The sequence below is a fragment of the Rhyacophila brunnea genome, unplaced genomic scaffold, assembly GCF_057557595.1.
Source record: "Rhyacophila brunnea isolate RB1 unplaced genomic scaffold, BYU_Rbru_1.0 scaffold_6, whole genome shotgun sequence".
In the NCBI taxonomy this organism is placed as follows: Eukaryota; Metazoa; Arthropoda; class Insecta; order Trichoptera; family Rhyacophilidae; genus Rhyacophila; species Rhyacophila brunnea.
Genome location: NW_028233276.1, coordinates 8,118,484 through 8,137,790, shown reverse-complemented (window position 1 = coordinate 8,137,790; position 19,307 = coordinate 8,118,484). Strand labels below are relative to the sequence as shown.

Genomic DNA, 19,307 nt, shown 5'->3' with positions numbered 1-19,307 from the left:
ATTTTAAATATATTAATGAAAAGTTATTGCAACCAGCAAAGTTTCCATGTATACATTTTAATATAGTTAAGCTTAAAAAGATAGAGAGTAAAAATAACATAAATATAAAGAAATTACATAAGAAAATTACATGAGAAAAATGAGGAAGAATAATAAATAATTAAATTATATACAAAAAAAAGTAACATAAAAAAATATACATATACATATAAGTACATATATCTATTTATATATATACAAAATTGTAAAGATTGTAAAGCTTTAGACATAATATTAATACTTCGAGGTAACAGCCAATTTAATATGTTAATCATTTTTTAATCTATTTTATTTAATGCAGAAAACGTTTGTTAGGTATATAACAATGTTTGAAATTAATCAAAATAAGACTTAGTTTTCGTCTACGCGTAAATAAGCTATTTCCCGCTACTGCCATACTGAAATAACCTCTACATAATAAATCCTCTCAAACCATTCCATTCTCATTACCTTTTGCATACATTGTTTAGTAGACGGTAAATGAGTAAGAACTTGCCTTTGAGAATAAACCGTTCCATTAAATTTAAACGAAATCTCTGTTTTAGTTTATAATATTGTTAGAGATTAAATGCTAAATATTTAACACCTTTTTAACATTAAAGAATACATACATTCAAAAGGTGACTAATAGTAAGTAGCTATATTATAATATCTTAAATCAATTAAAATATGGTTGTTAAAAATGAGATTTTGAATAAATCTATTAAAACTTACTTGAAAGATAAGATGACAATTAAAATAGATTTGACATTTTTATTGAAGTTATACTTCTTTTGGGACGTAGATTGACTCAACGTTTTCGTAAAATTATATAAGTATACTTTTTACGTCAGTTCGAGGTTACTTATACCTATTTATGAAAAAGCATTTCGTAACTATCACTAAATTCACCTTAAATAAAACACGTTGTTTAAATTAAATTTGTTGAAAGTTAGGTAGGTAATATGATTTATTAAAGTTATACTGGAATATAGTGGAAATGAAGTCAGCCGCCGCGTGATCGAGGTATACCAACATACCAATATAATAGTCATTGTCGGCCATTTGCAATACTTTACATCAACAAAGTATCGTCAGAGTGATAGTTGTTACCTTTTATATAATTTATTTAGTACTTTAGTTTTATAGAATCATATAAACTTGACTTGACTAGCTTAAACGATCAAAAAAATTTGATAGAAATACTGAATAATGAAATGTCATTTCATATTGATTTCCATAGTAACGTACGTATATATTAATAATTTAGTTGCTAAGACCCCCTAGCAGCCAATAATGGTATCGAAATAACTTTTTATACAAAACAGAATTAACTAAAAATGAATTAAATTTCACTTAAAGATGGCTAAAGGTATTAAAAGAATGCATTGGCATCGTGTTCTGATATATTCTAAAAGTTTCAAATGTCCAGCTAGTCGGGAAGTTAGTTAAAAATCGATTGCAAGATTTGTACCGGACAAACAACCATCGGACAAATAAGAATACGAGCTAAGAAAAACGTTATAATAATAAAATATATTTCCGATAGTAATCTATTTTTTTAGAATATTAAAAACAGACTGTATTCGAATAAAAATAGTGTACTAAAAATTCAAACGGTTAATAAATAATTTTACTATGGTAAAAAAACATATTAATACACAAACACGACCTCCTACCTCAATTCGAAAGTATAAAACTGTTTTGTGTTTGTATGCACTTCGACAATGCCATTGATAAAATCCTTATATTATTATTTCAAACACATCGCCACTATCGGCCGTATATGTTCTTATTAAAGTGAGCACGAAATAATAAATAATGCACGCTACGTGATTTTCGTGTTTGAATAATATTGGTATGCCTAGCGCAAACCGGGGAGATTTTATATTATAATATAACAACAATGCAGGTGCTTTTATAAAAGCTCTCAATTGGAAACTATGCATTATAATGAGTATTGTCCGCTTTTAGTATAACATATTCTACCTACCTTTATTAGAGTATATGACACAGCTGTTGCAAAATATATTGACGCAACAGTATGAATTATACTCTATGTATGATAATACAGAGTTGGTGAACCTTTTTACGTGCGCGTACCAAAATTTCCCAAATATTTCTTTACCTACATCTGACGTGACGAGCAGTTTTTTATGGGGAGAAATGAAAAAAAAAATAAGAATTCTATTGAAAATGTTTAAAAATTACAATTAAGTTCTTGAAATTGTATCGTTCACCGAGTTTCTAGCCAAGTGCATATCTTCTATTCTTTGAATACTTTTTAAGTTCTGTAAATTATATTAAGCACCCTCATCAAAGTATTCATTTAGATATTATATTATTGGGCGGCCCCTAGAGAAGATGGATGAATGACGTCAAGCGGGATTCAGAGAGGCTGAATGTGAACGACTGGAAAAAGAAAGCTTTGGAAAGAGATTCCTAGATAATGGTTGCGCTGTCGGCCACGGACTAGAATGGTCTGTAGCGCCAGTTTTAGTTAGTAAGTATGAAAAGCTCAGAAACAGACATACTTACATGAAATAACTACATTTTATCTGATATACTTAAAATTCCGGCAATTGAAAGAATCCAACATTCATAAAAATATTGTGTGTATTCAGTATTAAATTAAAAAAATTGTATATAGATACTTGAATATTATTATATATGATATAATACTGTGCATTAGTAATACGCAAGTACAATTTGTGTATGAGTCAGAGTATGGACCTAATAGGTTGAGCAAGTGGCTGACATCCATTTCTCGTAAAAAAAAATGTTAATACAAACCTCCGCTCTATGGAGGCCCATATGATCTTATTAGGATCAGATATGGTCGAAAAAAAATATTAATAAAAGTTATTAGTCAAATTAAATTAAATAAAAAAGAGGGGGGAAATTAAATAATTACATCTCGTACTGATTAAAAACTTTTAAAACCTGCACACGGAAATATCAGTGTTTACGTAATGTGACATTTTATCAAAATACGTCAAGGCTTTCTCGATTGCATTTCCCGTGAAATTCGTCCTGCGCTAAATGCAGCCTTTAAGGGCAAATCAATACTGCACCGTACGGAAAATTATTAACGGCGAGTGAAATGGGAATTGTAATTTGTGATTGAAAATGTTCTGACCATTTCAATCATTGACTTACTGATGGGTACTGCTTTACATATTATAAACGTAGTTATAATTCATATTATTATAACAACTACAATACACAATATTACAAAATGTCTCAGTTACAGTCAGTGTGCAAAATCTTAATCACCTGTACTTTCCATGCGGCATTGTAATATTTCCAAATGACCCAGATGACCTTCAAAACAGGATGCAGGAGCTTGCAAAGGAAAACCGCAAAGTAGGTTTAAAGATAAATATCTCAAAGTCAAATATAATGATAAACTGCTTTGCTGAACTATAATCGATCAACTCAATAACTAATAATGTCAAGTGACTGGTGTGTATGACTAAATTGCCAAATAAAATGACATCGAACACATTAAATTTGGGTTACAGAATGAAAAATAACCACCCGTTGTGTCTTAGTGTTAAACGAACGTGTGCTAACATGCTACCAGTTCTCATGAATGTGTGTGAATATAGTAAAATAATTCCGGAGGTTATGACTAAGATACTGTGGCATATAAAGGTGGATGCTGGGCATAACGCGGAAAAACCACAATACAAACTAATGGATAAGAAAGAAGACACGATTATGCGATGTGATAGAGATCGCCTATCAGATTAAATTATAATGGGTGAGTAAATAACCGCTAGATAAATGCCGTCATACAGTGGTACCTAAGGGGCACTAAATAACCATAAGGACAAATTAAGAGATCGGTTAAAAACTACATCTTTATTTATGCATTTCAATAATTGATAAAAAAGAAAGCACAAAGTTATTGAAAAAATATATAAATAAAAAATAAGTAATATTCTATATTTTTTAATTTAAAAGTAATTATACGAACATAACAAAAAAGCGTCTGCGTTTTTGATAAGGTTAACTTTTGAAAATAGTTCAATCTATCAAATTTTGTTTGAATATTTTGTTCGATCTTGTTTCATCAACAAAATTTTATATGCAGTTTATTCACCGTAAATAATTTTAAATGCGATACTATAACCACTGTTATCCTAATCTCCTCGGGGAAAATAAGTTAAGGGTTGAACTTTAAAATCTAAAAGCTCTTTAATATGCCTTCTAATAATGTTATTCGAAAGTTTACTCAATGAATGATCGATTAAGTCGATTAAGGCACAATGAATACAGTTTCAAAAAGCCTTTACAGTTACCTAATTAAGAATTAAATTTAGTATCACGAACTTTTTTATTACAAGATTTTTTTAAATAAAACATTATTGCAAACATTATAAAAAATAGACTCACATTTTCACTATCTGTGTGAATTTTTGATCCATTTCTGATACATCCGATTCCATTAATAGCTACTACGCAACTAAATAATGGTGTATTTATAAAGATTTTGAAATTATATATTTTCAATAATATGACAGTAACATTCCTTAATCATGTATTATACATAAATATATTCAGTATAGAATAAATAAAAATAAATTTATATTCGTAAATGAAACAGTCTCTGTAATAAAATTGGTAAATTCCTTACACTATATATAGTATGTTGGTAAATCGTTGATTGATTGAATTACAAAACTTGTGTTGCCAAAGGCTTCGTTAGCAAAACTAAAAATACGTGTAGTAGCTATTTGGACTAATGAAAGTTTCATCGGTTACGTCATGAATAAAACCCTCACATGGAAAGTAACATAATATAATATGGGTTTTAAACAAAATTGTGTAGGTATTAATTCTACGGTTTCTATGATTTTTTATGTGTAAATTACAAATGTAAGTTAGTAAGTTATCAATTATTGACATTATGGAGATGGGTATACAGCCCAATATAACTATAGGTAAGTCATAAATAATATAATAACCGTGAAATGAGCTAAGAATTTTATTATAAAACTATTTTTACAACGTGTTTATTAGCTCGTATTCTTGTGTGTCCAGTGGCTGTTTGTTCAGTACAAATCTTACAAACGATTTTTAACCAACTTCCCGACTAGCTAGACATTTGAAACTTTTAGAATATATCAGAACACGATGCCAATGCATTATTTTAATACTTTTAGCCATCTTTAGGGAGAATCGAATTCATTTTCAGTTAATTCTGTTTTGTATGAAAAATTATTTCAGAAAAATCCGTAAAAAGTAAAAGACTTAGTGGTTACTAAGGGGGTGGTCCTAGCAACTAAATTATTAATATATACGTCCGTTACTATGGAAATCAAAATGAAATCTCAAAATTACATTTCAGTATTCTATATTTGTTTTTTATTTACTTCATATCAAGTACAAGTTTGAGCATATTGAGCATAATAATTCAAGAGAAAATTTAAAAACGTTGTATGTAAAAAGTTCTTTTTATCTTGTAATTATTATGGATATATTCCACGTAAATGCAAATTTAAAAATGGAAGATATATATTATTTTAATCGCATTCTGACAAAAAAAAACATTATTTTTTCAATCAGTTATTTCTGATTCTTTTAATACGTATGGACGTAATGGACGTAATAGTTGGAAAATTTTGGAGATGTTATAAATTTTTGCCAGCTGTTCCAATTCACATTTGAAATATTTTAAAGAAGAGTTTTTTGAAACATCCTACTTAATTATTTAATATTTATATAGACAAGTGTATGAACCATTTTTTTCATCAATAATCCTACTAAAATATGATGCATTCATTTGATCGATAAAGATAATAAGTAATTTCAGTAAGTTGTTTAAAAAAACACTCTCCTCAAACATTTAAAATGTTATTTAGAATTAATAGTTCAGCCAAACTTACGTTTGTTTTGTTAAAACGGTCGATTAAAAGAGAAGTACCTATAATTAAATTTAACACATATATTTTTTTTTAATATTATTAATATAAAATGATCAAACAATATCATTTTTTCATTGAAATTATATGGGTATCTTTTTAAATTTTGTGTTGTTAGCTAATATTGACAAAAATTTACATAAAATATAATATTGTTAATTCAAAGCGATTTTAATTAAAAAATCTCTAAATCGGAGCCGAATTCTCAAAAGAAAAGGTTGAATAATTTTCAATTACGTGATGGGCGACGGGCGTCAGAATTATTCCTCGTTTAATTAGAAAAAAAACCCTTTCGCTTCTCAAATTAATAATCTCCGAGAAATGAGATTGAAGTGAGTAAATAAACAAACTACATTATGTGAAATACAAGCCGTTAGCTTTAAATATTTATTTTACAAATACATATTAATTAAACGCGTTATTTTTATAAAATATATTCTTAAATTATAATGCAATATTATAAAAAAGCCATTACTTCATAGAACATCAAAAAAATAATTTAGTCCACGCTCAGCTAAAGTAAAACTTCTTTTATATTAATACTATCGACCGAATGTACTTGATGGAATTTAAATTTAAATTTGGAATATTGGTTTTTCAACTAATGACTCTGAAAGACTTACATCTCATTAGTTAACTCCATTAAGATCCAATACGTACCTTTGTTCCCATTATTGACGATTTACACATCTTGAGTGTAGTATTTTTATTATTTATAAGTAAGTAGGTAATAATGATCTATTATTAGGCTTTGACGATTTATTATAATATGCTTTTCAAGTGTATTATTATGAATAAGATAGGGGTTTTTACTAATTAGGTTTTTTACTAACACTTCAACTCTTCATAAATTTATTTGTTGTATTTTTTTATTGTTGACACTTGACTTGATAGGTGGGTAATGGGGATTTTACCTACTTTATTGTATTGAGTTATTATATAAGCTAGAGTTAAGAGTATTCATTGTCAGTGCATGTTTGCCTTTGGTGAGTGTACACAGTGTCTGAAAATGCCGAAAGGCGAAACCCGAGTCGCAAAAAACGACTCAAATGGAATGGTACAAAACTTAAATCCATTAGAATTGAAAACTTCTTTGTTATGAGTGCAAGAATGGCATAACGTTCTCGGAAATTTTTCTATAACCACAGAACAGATAATAAATATAATTCCGATAGGCTACATTCAATACACTACATTTTGATGCAGGGATTTGTATGTGTGAGGGTAATACGAAAATAAAACACGCATTATGCACGTGCAATAGTGTGTGTAATACACCAATATTAAATGAGCGTCAAAGCATAAACCAAGAGCAGTTCTCAGTATTCAAAGTATGACGTAGTCTTGACACGTGTTTAAGTTTATCCCGGATTCCTCCTTACTCGATATCGGTTACCAACTACTCCTTACCCGTTATTTATTTCGGTTCCCATTATTTCTGAGTTCCCTAGCTATAACGCATAAAACGTATATGTAAAATACATCAGTATATTGACTTGCTACGAATTAAGTGAATACAAACAACCCAATCCTTTGTTACGATAACATTTAAAAAATACTGATATTTTTTTATATTTGATTTTTCTTTTTTGTATTTAAAGAAAAACAAGTCAAGCCAAAGCATTTACAGTTTCTATAAAAATTCTATATAATGATAGTTATTTTAAAAAAGGTTCACAGTCATACTAATAAATTGTATAGGCGAGTCTACTGGAGAAGTATTTTGGAATTTTTATTGTCTTAAAAATATTTTCCAAAATATCTTATTACAACATACAATATTTTATTAATGGTGTTATCATCAAAATATTGTTTACTACGCCAGAAAAAATAATGAGGAAATAAGCTTTTTTGCTTCAGTTAACGATTCCTTCATCCCAAATACGTTTTTTATGATATCAAACAAGTATATTAGAGGTTTAAAAAATATATGTATTGTAAAAAAAGTATCGTTTACTATTACAATTAAATAAATCTTATAAAAACTACATAACACTTATGTAGATACTGTACATACCTATATAAGGTAAAGATTATTAATTAGCGATAATTTAATACTGGATATAAATAATTAATATTTGACGTTTACTTTGACTTTTTACTTTGATTTTTTCGACCATATCCAATCCTAGAAAGATCATATCGAAACTTCTACAAAGTAGAAGTATGTATTAACAGATTTTGTTTTTACGAGAAATGGATGTTAGCCACTTGCTAAACCTACTATCTCCATACTCTGGCTCATACACAAATTTATTAAAAAGCAATATGTGTATTTGCCAGACCCTGGACTTAAACTTGGAACCTACTACTATAATCTAATGCTATAAATAATGAAAATTTATGTTTTTTATATACTTATGCAAGGTAGAAATTTAAAAAAAAACTAAATTATTTAAGCTTACTTCACGCATTCAAAATATACTAATCCCATCGATTACGTGATAGCTATAAATTTACAATTTATATAGGAATAATAAGCGCCTACCGAACAGCCTCTACCTTAGTAACACAGTCATATTCTTATCCAAAACGACGTTGGTTCTTTGAATATCTGAATAAATTTGAATAAAATTATACTAAACCCATATCATTAGTAATTTTAAAAAAAAACTACTTGCAAATTATTTGTAAAAAGGTGCATAAAGATACATCAATAAAATACTGAAGATAAAACAAAGTTCAACTTTACATCTCGTAAGTATGACTACCTAATCACTTTTTTATCTGTCATCCACCATTTACCTACATTCAACAGGCACTCTTTTTCACTGATTTATAGTATCAATGTAATATTATACAATACTTTTTTTAGTTTAAGTTTAGTATTAATATTTAATAAAAAAAATAATTTAATTATATTCGGTACATACATGAACCCATTTATAGCTTATACGAGTACACAGTTGGGAGGTATTCAACGTTAACTGGTATGGGCAATACAAATCACTGTAATACGTAGAAAAAATAGTTCACCAACAATAACTATTAAAAAAAAATCGTATTGCAAGAACCAACCGGATTATGATTTGAAGAATTATTGTCACTTTTAGTTCTACCTTTTTTCAGCACCAATCTGCAAGGTTGCTACATAAGTCCCGTGCAGCTTCGTTTCGGGACAAGGATGTGTGGTACTAAAATCTTTGCATTCTGACACGTTTATAGCGTCATGGAAGGTAGCCGTGCACATATTGCGTGTAGAGATGGGGTACCTCAAATCATGTTACTAGTCCATTATTAACGATCCAACAATTGGCCAATCGATCTTATCGACCAACTTTTATATGATCAAGAATTCTACGCCACAACGCTGCATATGCTGACACTATTACGCCCCGAGCCCTTTGTGTATTGACTTGTCATAGAATATATTCTATCGCTGGCTATACTAAGAGGAATTAAAAGCTTTTTCTTCTTTTTATCTTCCTGACAATACTCCTCCTTTTGAAATAATGCTCCGTGTCTACTTCCGAAAAGGTTAAGATATTTTTTTTAATAAAACTCCACGCAATATCGAACATACACTAAATTATGGATGTTGAAAATCTAGTAACGTTAAAAATAAATGCAAGGGATGTGTTTTAGTTCCAGAAACAACATTGATGATGTAGAGTGTAGAGAATTCGATATGAAAGTCGCACTTTAAATTGTAATTATGGACAAAAAATTGTCAAATATGGCAAAGCTTTCAGATATTACTATAGGTTTTGCTAAGCAAATAATATTATAAAAATTAATGCGGAGAAGATAAATAAAAATGTGGAGCTTACTAGTGAAATTGAAAAATAAATGTTGCACCTCAGAAAAAATTTTGATACAAAAAAATATTGAGTATTATCTGCCTGACTGGCACATGCACTAAAAACAGCTAGAAGAGTTTAAAAAACATGTTAAGGCACTATTACATCAAAGGCGCATTTACATAGCAACAAAGAAAACACGTTGATATAATAATACGATTCTTATTTCTTTTTAGATTAGTACCTATAATACTTTATTACTGTCTCTAGTGATAATTATTAAAACATAATAATTATACACCTGCTGATTACTGTTTGCAGTAAAAAGTTTGCAGACTTTATGTCTAGTTATATTTTATATTAAAAATTATTTTTTTGAAAATAGTTTCAATATAAATTGTTTCCTCTCGTCTCACGTTTTCTCGAGTAAACATCTTTTGTGAGTAATTTTGTTTATTCGTGCGCTAGTCTACCAAAGTTTTTTTTATGTCAATCCAAAGAATTCAGATTTCTTTTTATAAAAAAATTGAATTCATGAATGTAGAACGTTGTGAAAATTTAAGACAAAATATTTTGGAAATTTCAGTTAAAAAATCTTATTAATGCAAGCTTCATTAAAAAAACTATCAATTTTAATTTAATTAACGCTTGTTAAAATAACCATTATATAAAACTATATACTTTATGTGTGAATTGTAACTATTGTAGTTATAAGTATAATTAAAGAATTTTAATTTTGTAAATCTTTAAAGTAATGAATCATTTATTATTACGATATATAATTAAAATTTACAAATTAACCCTTAAATTTGATAAATAAAAAATATTTACTCGCACAGTATTCATAAAATAATATTGAACTCAAGCTGCAATCAGTATTGCTTAACTGTTGTTGACAAAAACATGCAATACGGGGTATGAAAACAAGCTATTTGGCAGGAAAAAACCCTAGATTTTTGAACATGTCGATACGTGTAAAAACCACACATTTTAACAGAAATATATTTCAAAATTTACAAGAAATACCTATTTTGTGTCAACGGCGTTCAAGTTTTATTTCATGTTTGAAGGCGAGAGTTTCTTTTTTATAGAACAGACATAGAGATTTTAAAAAACACACGTTTTAGATAAATAATTGTTAAATTATTATTTTGTATAAGAGGAGATTTAGAATCATACTTATACAAAAACATTAAATTTAATAATGCATGAAATTTGTTCATATTGTTTAATTTTTCACTAAACTAGGTACTGACCTACCTGCATTAAGTATTCGATAGTGAGAATTTTAATGAAAATTTAAGCCTGTTAGAGGCATCAAAAAATGTTAGTAAAGACGCCACACGCCAGATGCGTTTTTTACAAGCTGGATGCCTATCGAAAAATGCTAGATCTGGTAAGAAAAACGCTAAATTGACAACGCAGGCTGCAATAAGTAAATTATTATTTAACTAATATTAGTTATGGAAGTTATAAAAATAGGAGTTATATATTTTTAACTTTTATCTCATTAAGTTGATTATGTCACGAGCTGTATAGCATGTTGCACCATATTGTTGGAATTACATACCAGCCGGATCAAAATAATCTAATTCTTATCAGAAAAATCACTATTCATATTTCTGTAGCGTTCTCACTAAATAGTAAGTGTATTGCTATTCTCGTTTTCAAAAAAAATATCATCCAATTACACCATACCAAAGTATTAATTATTGTGGATGTAAATGTGTTTCAAGAATATCATGTGGGCTTTCATTACTCGCAAATGCGACAATTGTGCTTATTAACGAAGCCATTTTACCAAAAATCAGTTTCATCACAGAATATGATTTTTTCATGAAATAATGGGTCAGTTTCGAGTTGCTCAAAAGCCTAATCAACAATATTTCAACACACCAAATGGACATTAGGTTTAAGTTCCTCCATTATCTGTATTTTATACACCTTCATATTTACACCTTTATCAATAATACCATATAGTGCCATAAGACAGTCCAAATTTTCTAGAAAGACCTGTAATTGATTGTTCTGGATTTTTATTTACATTTACACTTTGATTCACAACATCGATATTAAATTTGCAGAAGTACGTTTATGTTTTTAACGAGTTGGATTTTTAACATTACAAACATTACCATTTGACTAAAATTTTCTAATTAAATTGAGAAAGGTAAGCTCTGTTGTAGGTCGTTTACCATAAATTTCATGTAATACTCGAACTATAATAACTCAAATAGAATTATTATTGTTGTAATACATTTTAACAGGCTGTATACTGCTGTACAACTAAATGTCAACTGTAAACAAAAGTCAATTTTGGTAGGAATCAGAAAAAAACTCCTGCAACGTTAATCTATAGTACTAATATGATAAATCCCTTTACATCATTTTAATTTACAGATATCGTAAAAATAATATAATATGTAATACTAAACTACGTTACGTTTTCAATCAAACCTTTAAAATTTTGATTTTTTTTTAATTTCATACAACTAAATTCAACTACATACCAAAGTTAATGAATAATTCCGTCCAATCATGTTATAACAATTGATATTATTCCGAACGGATGGATAATCCTTATTTTCAATATAATTATTCCACCGGTGGTTATTTGAACCAGAAATTCCCCTTTGTGCAATCGTCGAGACGCTTCTATGAAACCTGATTTACAAAGACGGAACAATAGTCTCCCATTAATAATTCAATATGGGATAATACAACCTGGCATCTACCTACATATGATTTATCTTCGAATAAACATGATGTTAATCTAAAATAACAATATACCATGTAGTACCAGGTACCACCTACTCAACATTTAATAGGTCTATATTTCGAATATTTTTATATAACAATAAAAAACAACTCACATCTACTCATATAACTCAAACAACGTACTGTATTTGATATAATAAACTAAAATTTTGCATACTGATATAAAATCATCTTAAAAATTCATATAACTAAAACAACAGGTCGACTTCAACGCCTGATTTATTATCCAGTTTAAAATTTAAATTTAATAAACTATTTTTTATTCACGAATAAGACACAAGATTTGAGAATGCAACAAAAATAGTTTGTTAAATTATGAGCAAGTCAAAGTACGTTATAAAAACTAAATAATGGAGTAATCCGCGATGTCGGTTAGTAATTAAGGACTTAATATTGATACCTACCTTAATTTAATATATTAAAACCGATAGAAAACATTATAACGCAATTCGATAAGCATTTCATGTAACACCTATTAGGTAAAATCATCGTAATTAACTAAGATGCCAGTAGCTTAATTGGAAAAGCATACTGGTGTGAATCCAACAGATACAGGTTCAAGTCCCATCGGGTATCATATTTTTTTTTTCTACAAAATGATTTTTTCTAGTGTGTATGCATGAGATGTTTTCAAATTATGTATATTAAAATTAAAATTCTGAAATTAAATGCATTTTATTGATTATAAATTTCCCCCCATGGCACCCTACCAATATTATTAGTAGGTAACAGTGATCAGTTATTTCGAAGAAGATAATTAAATGACCTATCAGAATTTAAATTTTAGGCAGAAAGCCACGTTCGCGAGAGATTTACGAGGCATTGCTCAACACATACAAAAAATACAGACGCTCACGGCACTACCCGTGTCAATATCAAAGTAGTGAAATATTGTCTTGTCATTACCTCAGAAAGCAAATCGAAAACATTTTTTTTTGACATTTCTATCGTTATATCTTAAATTTGTATTTTCATGATAACAGACTTATACGACTTTCATATTAATTTGACAATATATTTTTCGGGATCCATGTGCAAAAAAGGGATAAGCTAACACAAATAATGTTTTGAAGAAAGAGTTTTATGTAATAATGACGTTTAAAATATAATTTCTTTCATATATTAATGTATTTACTAATACTGTAAGATATATTAATATAATGATTTATCCTATAAATATTATCAAATATGTTTGACCGAAATATTCAAAATGGTATTCCTGATAAAAAAGAATGTTAAACATTTTTTAATTTTACATTCAAATACCAAATTTGCATTATATTATAACATTTTTAATGAGCTACCTTCTCATTAATAAACTCATTACTACTCTAGCATATTTTTTAATCTATCAGTTTTATTATTATTGTAGACTAAAACTAAACTGGTATCATGCTGTAAATATTTAAAACAAGTTTTATATCACATTAAGTAAAATGACGAATAAAATTATTACACGAACGAAGCCTACCCTTTGTAAAATAATCATAAAAAAATTATAAATTTATTGTTTACAGTTTCGTTTGTTCATTGTGTGTTTAGGTTAGTCACGTACGCTAGTTTTTTTATTATTATAGCAGCCTGAACGAACTTACTGCAGTGATTCTCAAAAATAGTTTCGCAATAATTCGTAAGTGCTTGCAAAAAACAATAGGAATGACTTAAAACCTTTTTAGTAAAAATTAGTTTAACGTGTCGTATTTTGAAATAATGCAATATTCATTTTGAATATTTATTTGATTCGATATTATGCCCATGGTGGCCGAGCGGTTACGCGTCAGGCTTATAATGTCGTGGTTACCGGATTCGAATGCTGAGTCTGACAAAGACTGTGAGTATGGACCTAATAGATTGAGCAAGTGGTTAACCGTTTCTCGTAAAAAGAAGTCTGTTAATACAGCAATATAGCAAACGACTTTCAAAAGTAAATTTCCTAAAAATGACATTTTAGTATTTGTGGAGGTTAATCTCATAATTCAAAGGATTTTTATTGCTGTTGCATAAATAATTAAATATAATTATTTAAATTAAAATAATAAAACATTTTTTTTAAATGTTTAGGTAAAAATTATTGATTATTGATACTGTCCGCATGGATAAAACCGCTCATTATTATACTTTATTATCTATAGAAGTAGTGCCAATTATTATTCGTATAAGTAAACATGATTTGAAATTAAAATGGTCGGCATGTATGTAAGTATGGTTCAATGCTGTACTTTGCCGAGGTATTTTACTACTTATTGCTTTACGCGTATATTTCGTAATTTATACCTTTGCATCCTTAATACGTATTAGACAGGTAAGGATTTTCCGAGATTTTACAAAATGATTCATGGGTGCCGCCAAGTAAATATGTTGGGAATCATTGGCTTACAGGTACATCACTACTAAATAATACATACTTGTATAATATAACATTGCTTATTTTTTTAACATGAAATTATCAGTAATTTTATCAGTAGGTATATAGTAGAATATACCATTTTACCACGTTTTTCTTAGCTCGTATTCTTGTTTGTCCGGTGGTTGTTTAAACGGTACAAATCTTGCAATCGATTTTTAACTAACTTCCCGACTAGCTACACATTTGAAACTTTTAGAATATAACAGAACACGATACCAACGCATTCTTTTAATACTTTTAGCCATCTTTAAGTAGAATTGAATTCATTTTCAGTTAATTCTGTTTTGTATGAAAAGTTATTTTGGAAGGAATCCGTAATCCAATCGACTATTATTGGTTGCTAAGGGCGTGGTTCTAGCAACTAAATTATTAATATATACGTGCTGTTACTGTGGAAATCAAAATGATATTTCAGTATTCTATATTTGTTTGTTTGTTGCAAAATAGCAAAAAAATGATTTGTTGACAATTGCCTTATTTGTCCTAAATTATTAATACATAGAATTGTCAAGTTTATATGATTCAACAGAAAATTTAAAAACTTGGTAGGCGTATAAAAAGTTCTTTTTATCTTGTAATTATTATATTTGATTTTAGTGGCGACGTAGAATACAATTTCTGGTACACTATATTTAGTAAAGACAAACTTGCGTCCAAGTAAATCCCTAAAGACCAAAACGTTTGTCCTAACCATACTTTGGTGAAAACAGTTTTTTAAACCAACAATGGGTAGAAAAAATGTGTTCACGAAAAATTGTAATTTTTGTTCTCTCAAAATAAAGCTTGTTTTTATGTATTACTTTCAAATTGCAGTGAGCTTTCAATAAATGTACGGATTAAATATTTTTCATAACATACTACTTACTGATAAAATGAAAATATTTGTCTTGAATTTAATATAATATAACGTTCAATAAGAAAATTATGTTGTTATGAAAGAGTTTTTAATTTATTTCAATTACCGTGAAGGCATAGGTTCTAACTTTACAATTATTTAATAAAATACTTTGTTGAAATCAAGGGTAACCTTTAGTTAGCCATTGAATCAACAAGTATGATTGCGGTCACATTTTTATTATTCGTATACATTTTAAATGTAAACCTGTGGCTCAATAATGGGAAACAATTAAAGATTTGAATTCATCCATCTCTTATATTAATCGATGACACCCATATGTAAATATCTAAATACTGACAATAGTAAATCTATCATTAAAGAGTTTAAATTTATAGCACCATTAATAAAAAGTTACTTATTTAGAAAGATGTTTTATGTAAACCCGGTGATTGGTAACCAAATCTATTTTAAATTGAATGTATTATCATTACAACAAAATCTGTATACCAGTGTATTTAAGAACACGCAAAATAGTTATTATGAAATAGTATAAGCTCATAACAATTATTTATTTGATCGTATTTTCGTATTATTAGTCGATATTAGTGTTTATACTATAATATAATATATATATATAGGTATGTTTTTTAGTTGATAAATAAAAATAAAATATAATAGTTTCCAAGCAAATTTTGATGCGCTAAAAACCAATAGATATCGAACAATACTGTATTGCAATTTATTGTATTAACAAATGGTTAAGGCCTTAGCTGAAGTCTGAATTAATGAACCAACAATAGCTATTGTACACGACTAGTAATCAAAATGGCCGCCACATCTTCCATCTCGAAAGTTCAGTTCTGTTTAATTGGTTTTGAAAGTTTTAACGATCTGATGCATTCATTGTTCGCTGATACAAAACAATTAGTTATTTAACAAAGCATTTTATTCACGGTACCTTTATTTAAAGATACATTTTATTGTATTTTATTTATATTATTTCATACAATGCTTGCGTACGGCATCATTAATTAATATTAAGCTCGAAGTGGAATCTCTCATAACAAAATTCAATTACCTCGAATAAAAGAAAACTAGTAGAGTTGAGAAAAAATCTAATAAAACTACGTATGTTGACTAGTAATTTATCAAAATAAGCTCAGTTTTATATATTTTATAACAATATATTAATATAATTGAATACAAAAAATTATAGTTGATTTTATTACACAAGCATTCAATCATAATAAATTATTATAGTAGGTACTTTGAAAAACATGAAAATCATATTGTCAGTATGAAAATATGAAATTATTATACGTCATAACATTATATATATATTTTTTATGTAAATTAAAAACCAATAATATTGATTGTCTTTAACAAACCTATGTGTATTTTTTTTATCTAAAAGGAGACAGAATAAAAAAATAAAGATTTTTTTTGATAATAATTTAAAAATTATAATTAACAGTAAATATTATATTATTCTGATTGATTTCGTTGATAATTTATTAAATTTTATCCTTCAAAAAATCTACATAACATAAGCCATCTAACCTTTTTAAAAAAAATATTAATGTAATGTATTGACTAGGTATATTAAGCCAATTAATTTATTTGATGATTTCAATTTAGTTTTCGATTTGGCGTTACCAATTTATTAATTATTCGTCTTTGATGTTTGTAACAGGTGAAGCTATAAGATTCAACAGGTTCTTTCTTTAACATCTTTGATTGTCATTGGCATATGGCGTTACCCACACAAATCGAATATTAGTGTCAAATTTATGAAGTATTTTCCTTTGATCATCGTTAACAATTCAATCGTATACATTTAGGATTTATTTTGCTAATAAATTACTCACAAATAATAATTAATATAAACATACGTTAATTATTTTAAATAATTATCTACCTTCCAAAAAAGACACTAAATTATGTATTTTTCAATTATTAATTAATCTACTAGAGTAATAAAAAACCAGATAATATCCATTAAAAACAGTTTTTCATGGAAAGATACCAACTACCTACTGATATGATATATTATAAGAATACAACAAAATAAATAACAAAAATGCATTTATTTTACCAATACTTAGTGATATTAACCTAATAGTTTTAATGAACAATTTCGTTTTAAAAACCATTTTAATGGAGTTTTACCACGTGAACACCAATTTAAATAATAACATAACATACTTTCTCTATACTATTCTCTAAAATGTACTTCTCTACTAAAAAAATTGAATCCTTTTTAATCAGACGTTTTTTTACGATTCGCTTAGATCGGTAGCTACTATATTACTATTTAATATTTAAATCCTACTTCTTCTAATATATTTTTTTGTATTTTTCTAGGGGATATATTTTTAAATTACGTATATATATTAAGAATGCTACATTCCAAAATATTATGTAAGTATATTTTAGTCGTAAATATATAATAATTAAATTAAAAATGATGCAGATAATTCTTTCAAAGAAAAATATCGTTTTATTATAATTTACCATTATCTTTTTTAAACGTTTCTATAAGTAATAAAACATATGTTATATTACGAATATAATATTATGTAGTTACATGTACATGTATTTTAATCTGGTTTATCTTATCCTTTTGTAATTAACAAAATATTATATTGTTAACGATAGTATATAAAATAAAATGTCTCATAATTTATTCATTGAAAAATATTAGTTATCTGTACATAATACATAAAGAATATTGTTAAAATTATCAGTGACAAAAAAATAATTCATGATCAAAATATGCACCAACTGTTGCATCTACAGCGGCAAAATTGACCTTGACAGTGCAAAGGAAGAAAATATTCATTAAAGTGCGAAAGAACAATTAAAAAACCTCTCATGTACGAACATGAATATTTCAAACCACGCTGGAGGTGCCAACACCGATAATACGAGAACTTTCCACAGATATCAAATTCAAATTTGGAACGCGCCGGAAGAAAATAATTCCCGACACAATTCGAGCGGGCAAGTATGACAACGACTGTTTAGTATGGTTTTCCCCGGTAGGCTTTACGAGTCGATTCGCCAGCGCTCGTTGAATCTCGGGAGGGCTCGAGCACCCGTCGGTAAGGTAGATTCCTACTCGAACGTCATCCAGGCAGGAGACGGGGCTAAATATAGAAAATCGCCGGTGAATGCGTAGGTAGACATGCACTTTATAGGTTATGTATGTCTGTTTATATTGATGTAGGAACTTTCTGATTGGCATCAAAACAAAGAATGCACATTTATCATAGAGATTTTGCATCATAGACCATAACTCAAAACAAAACAAAATGTTTGCATACCAACTAAATAGTTATTCAATGGTATCATTATAATATTAAAATATTTTTATTAAATAATTAAACTTAAAAAATACCTCTTTGTTCTCAAAGAACAGTTGCTTGCACCGGATACTGGATATACTTTTAGACATCTTTACGAGTGTGATAAAGTAATAAGCAGGAAAATTATGCAGATTTTCATTACATTGAGGGTGAAAAAGCAAGGTGACGTTGGATCTGGCTCTGCATCGTTGTATGGATCTACCTATTTCTTAAGCTAACTGAATTCCG

The 19,307-nt window shown here is 28.0% G+C and overlaps 1 protein-coding gene across 1 annotated transcript in view; it reads right to left on the bottom strand.

Annotated features, from left to right (window-relative positions):
- Nucleotides 1-18,719, bottom strand: part of Syt7 (Synaptotagmin 7) — a 767,213-nt gene extending 748,494 nt beyond the window's left edge. The window contains exon 1 of the mRNA XM_085956767.1: nucleotides 18,596-18,719. The gene's annotated coding sequence lies outside the window, so the exon portion shown is untranslated. The remainder of the gene's footprint in view (nucleotides 1-18,595) is intronic.
- Between the last annotated feature and the right edge of the window lie 588 nt (nucleotides 18,720-19,307).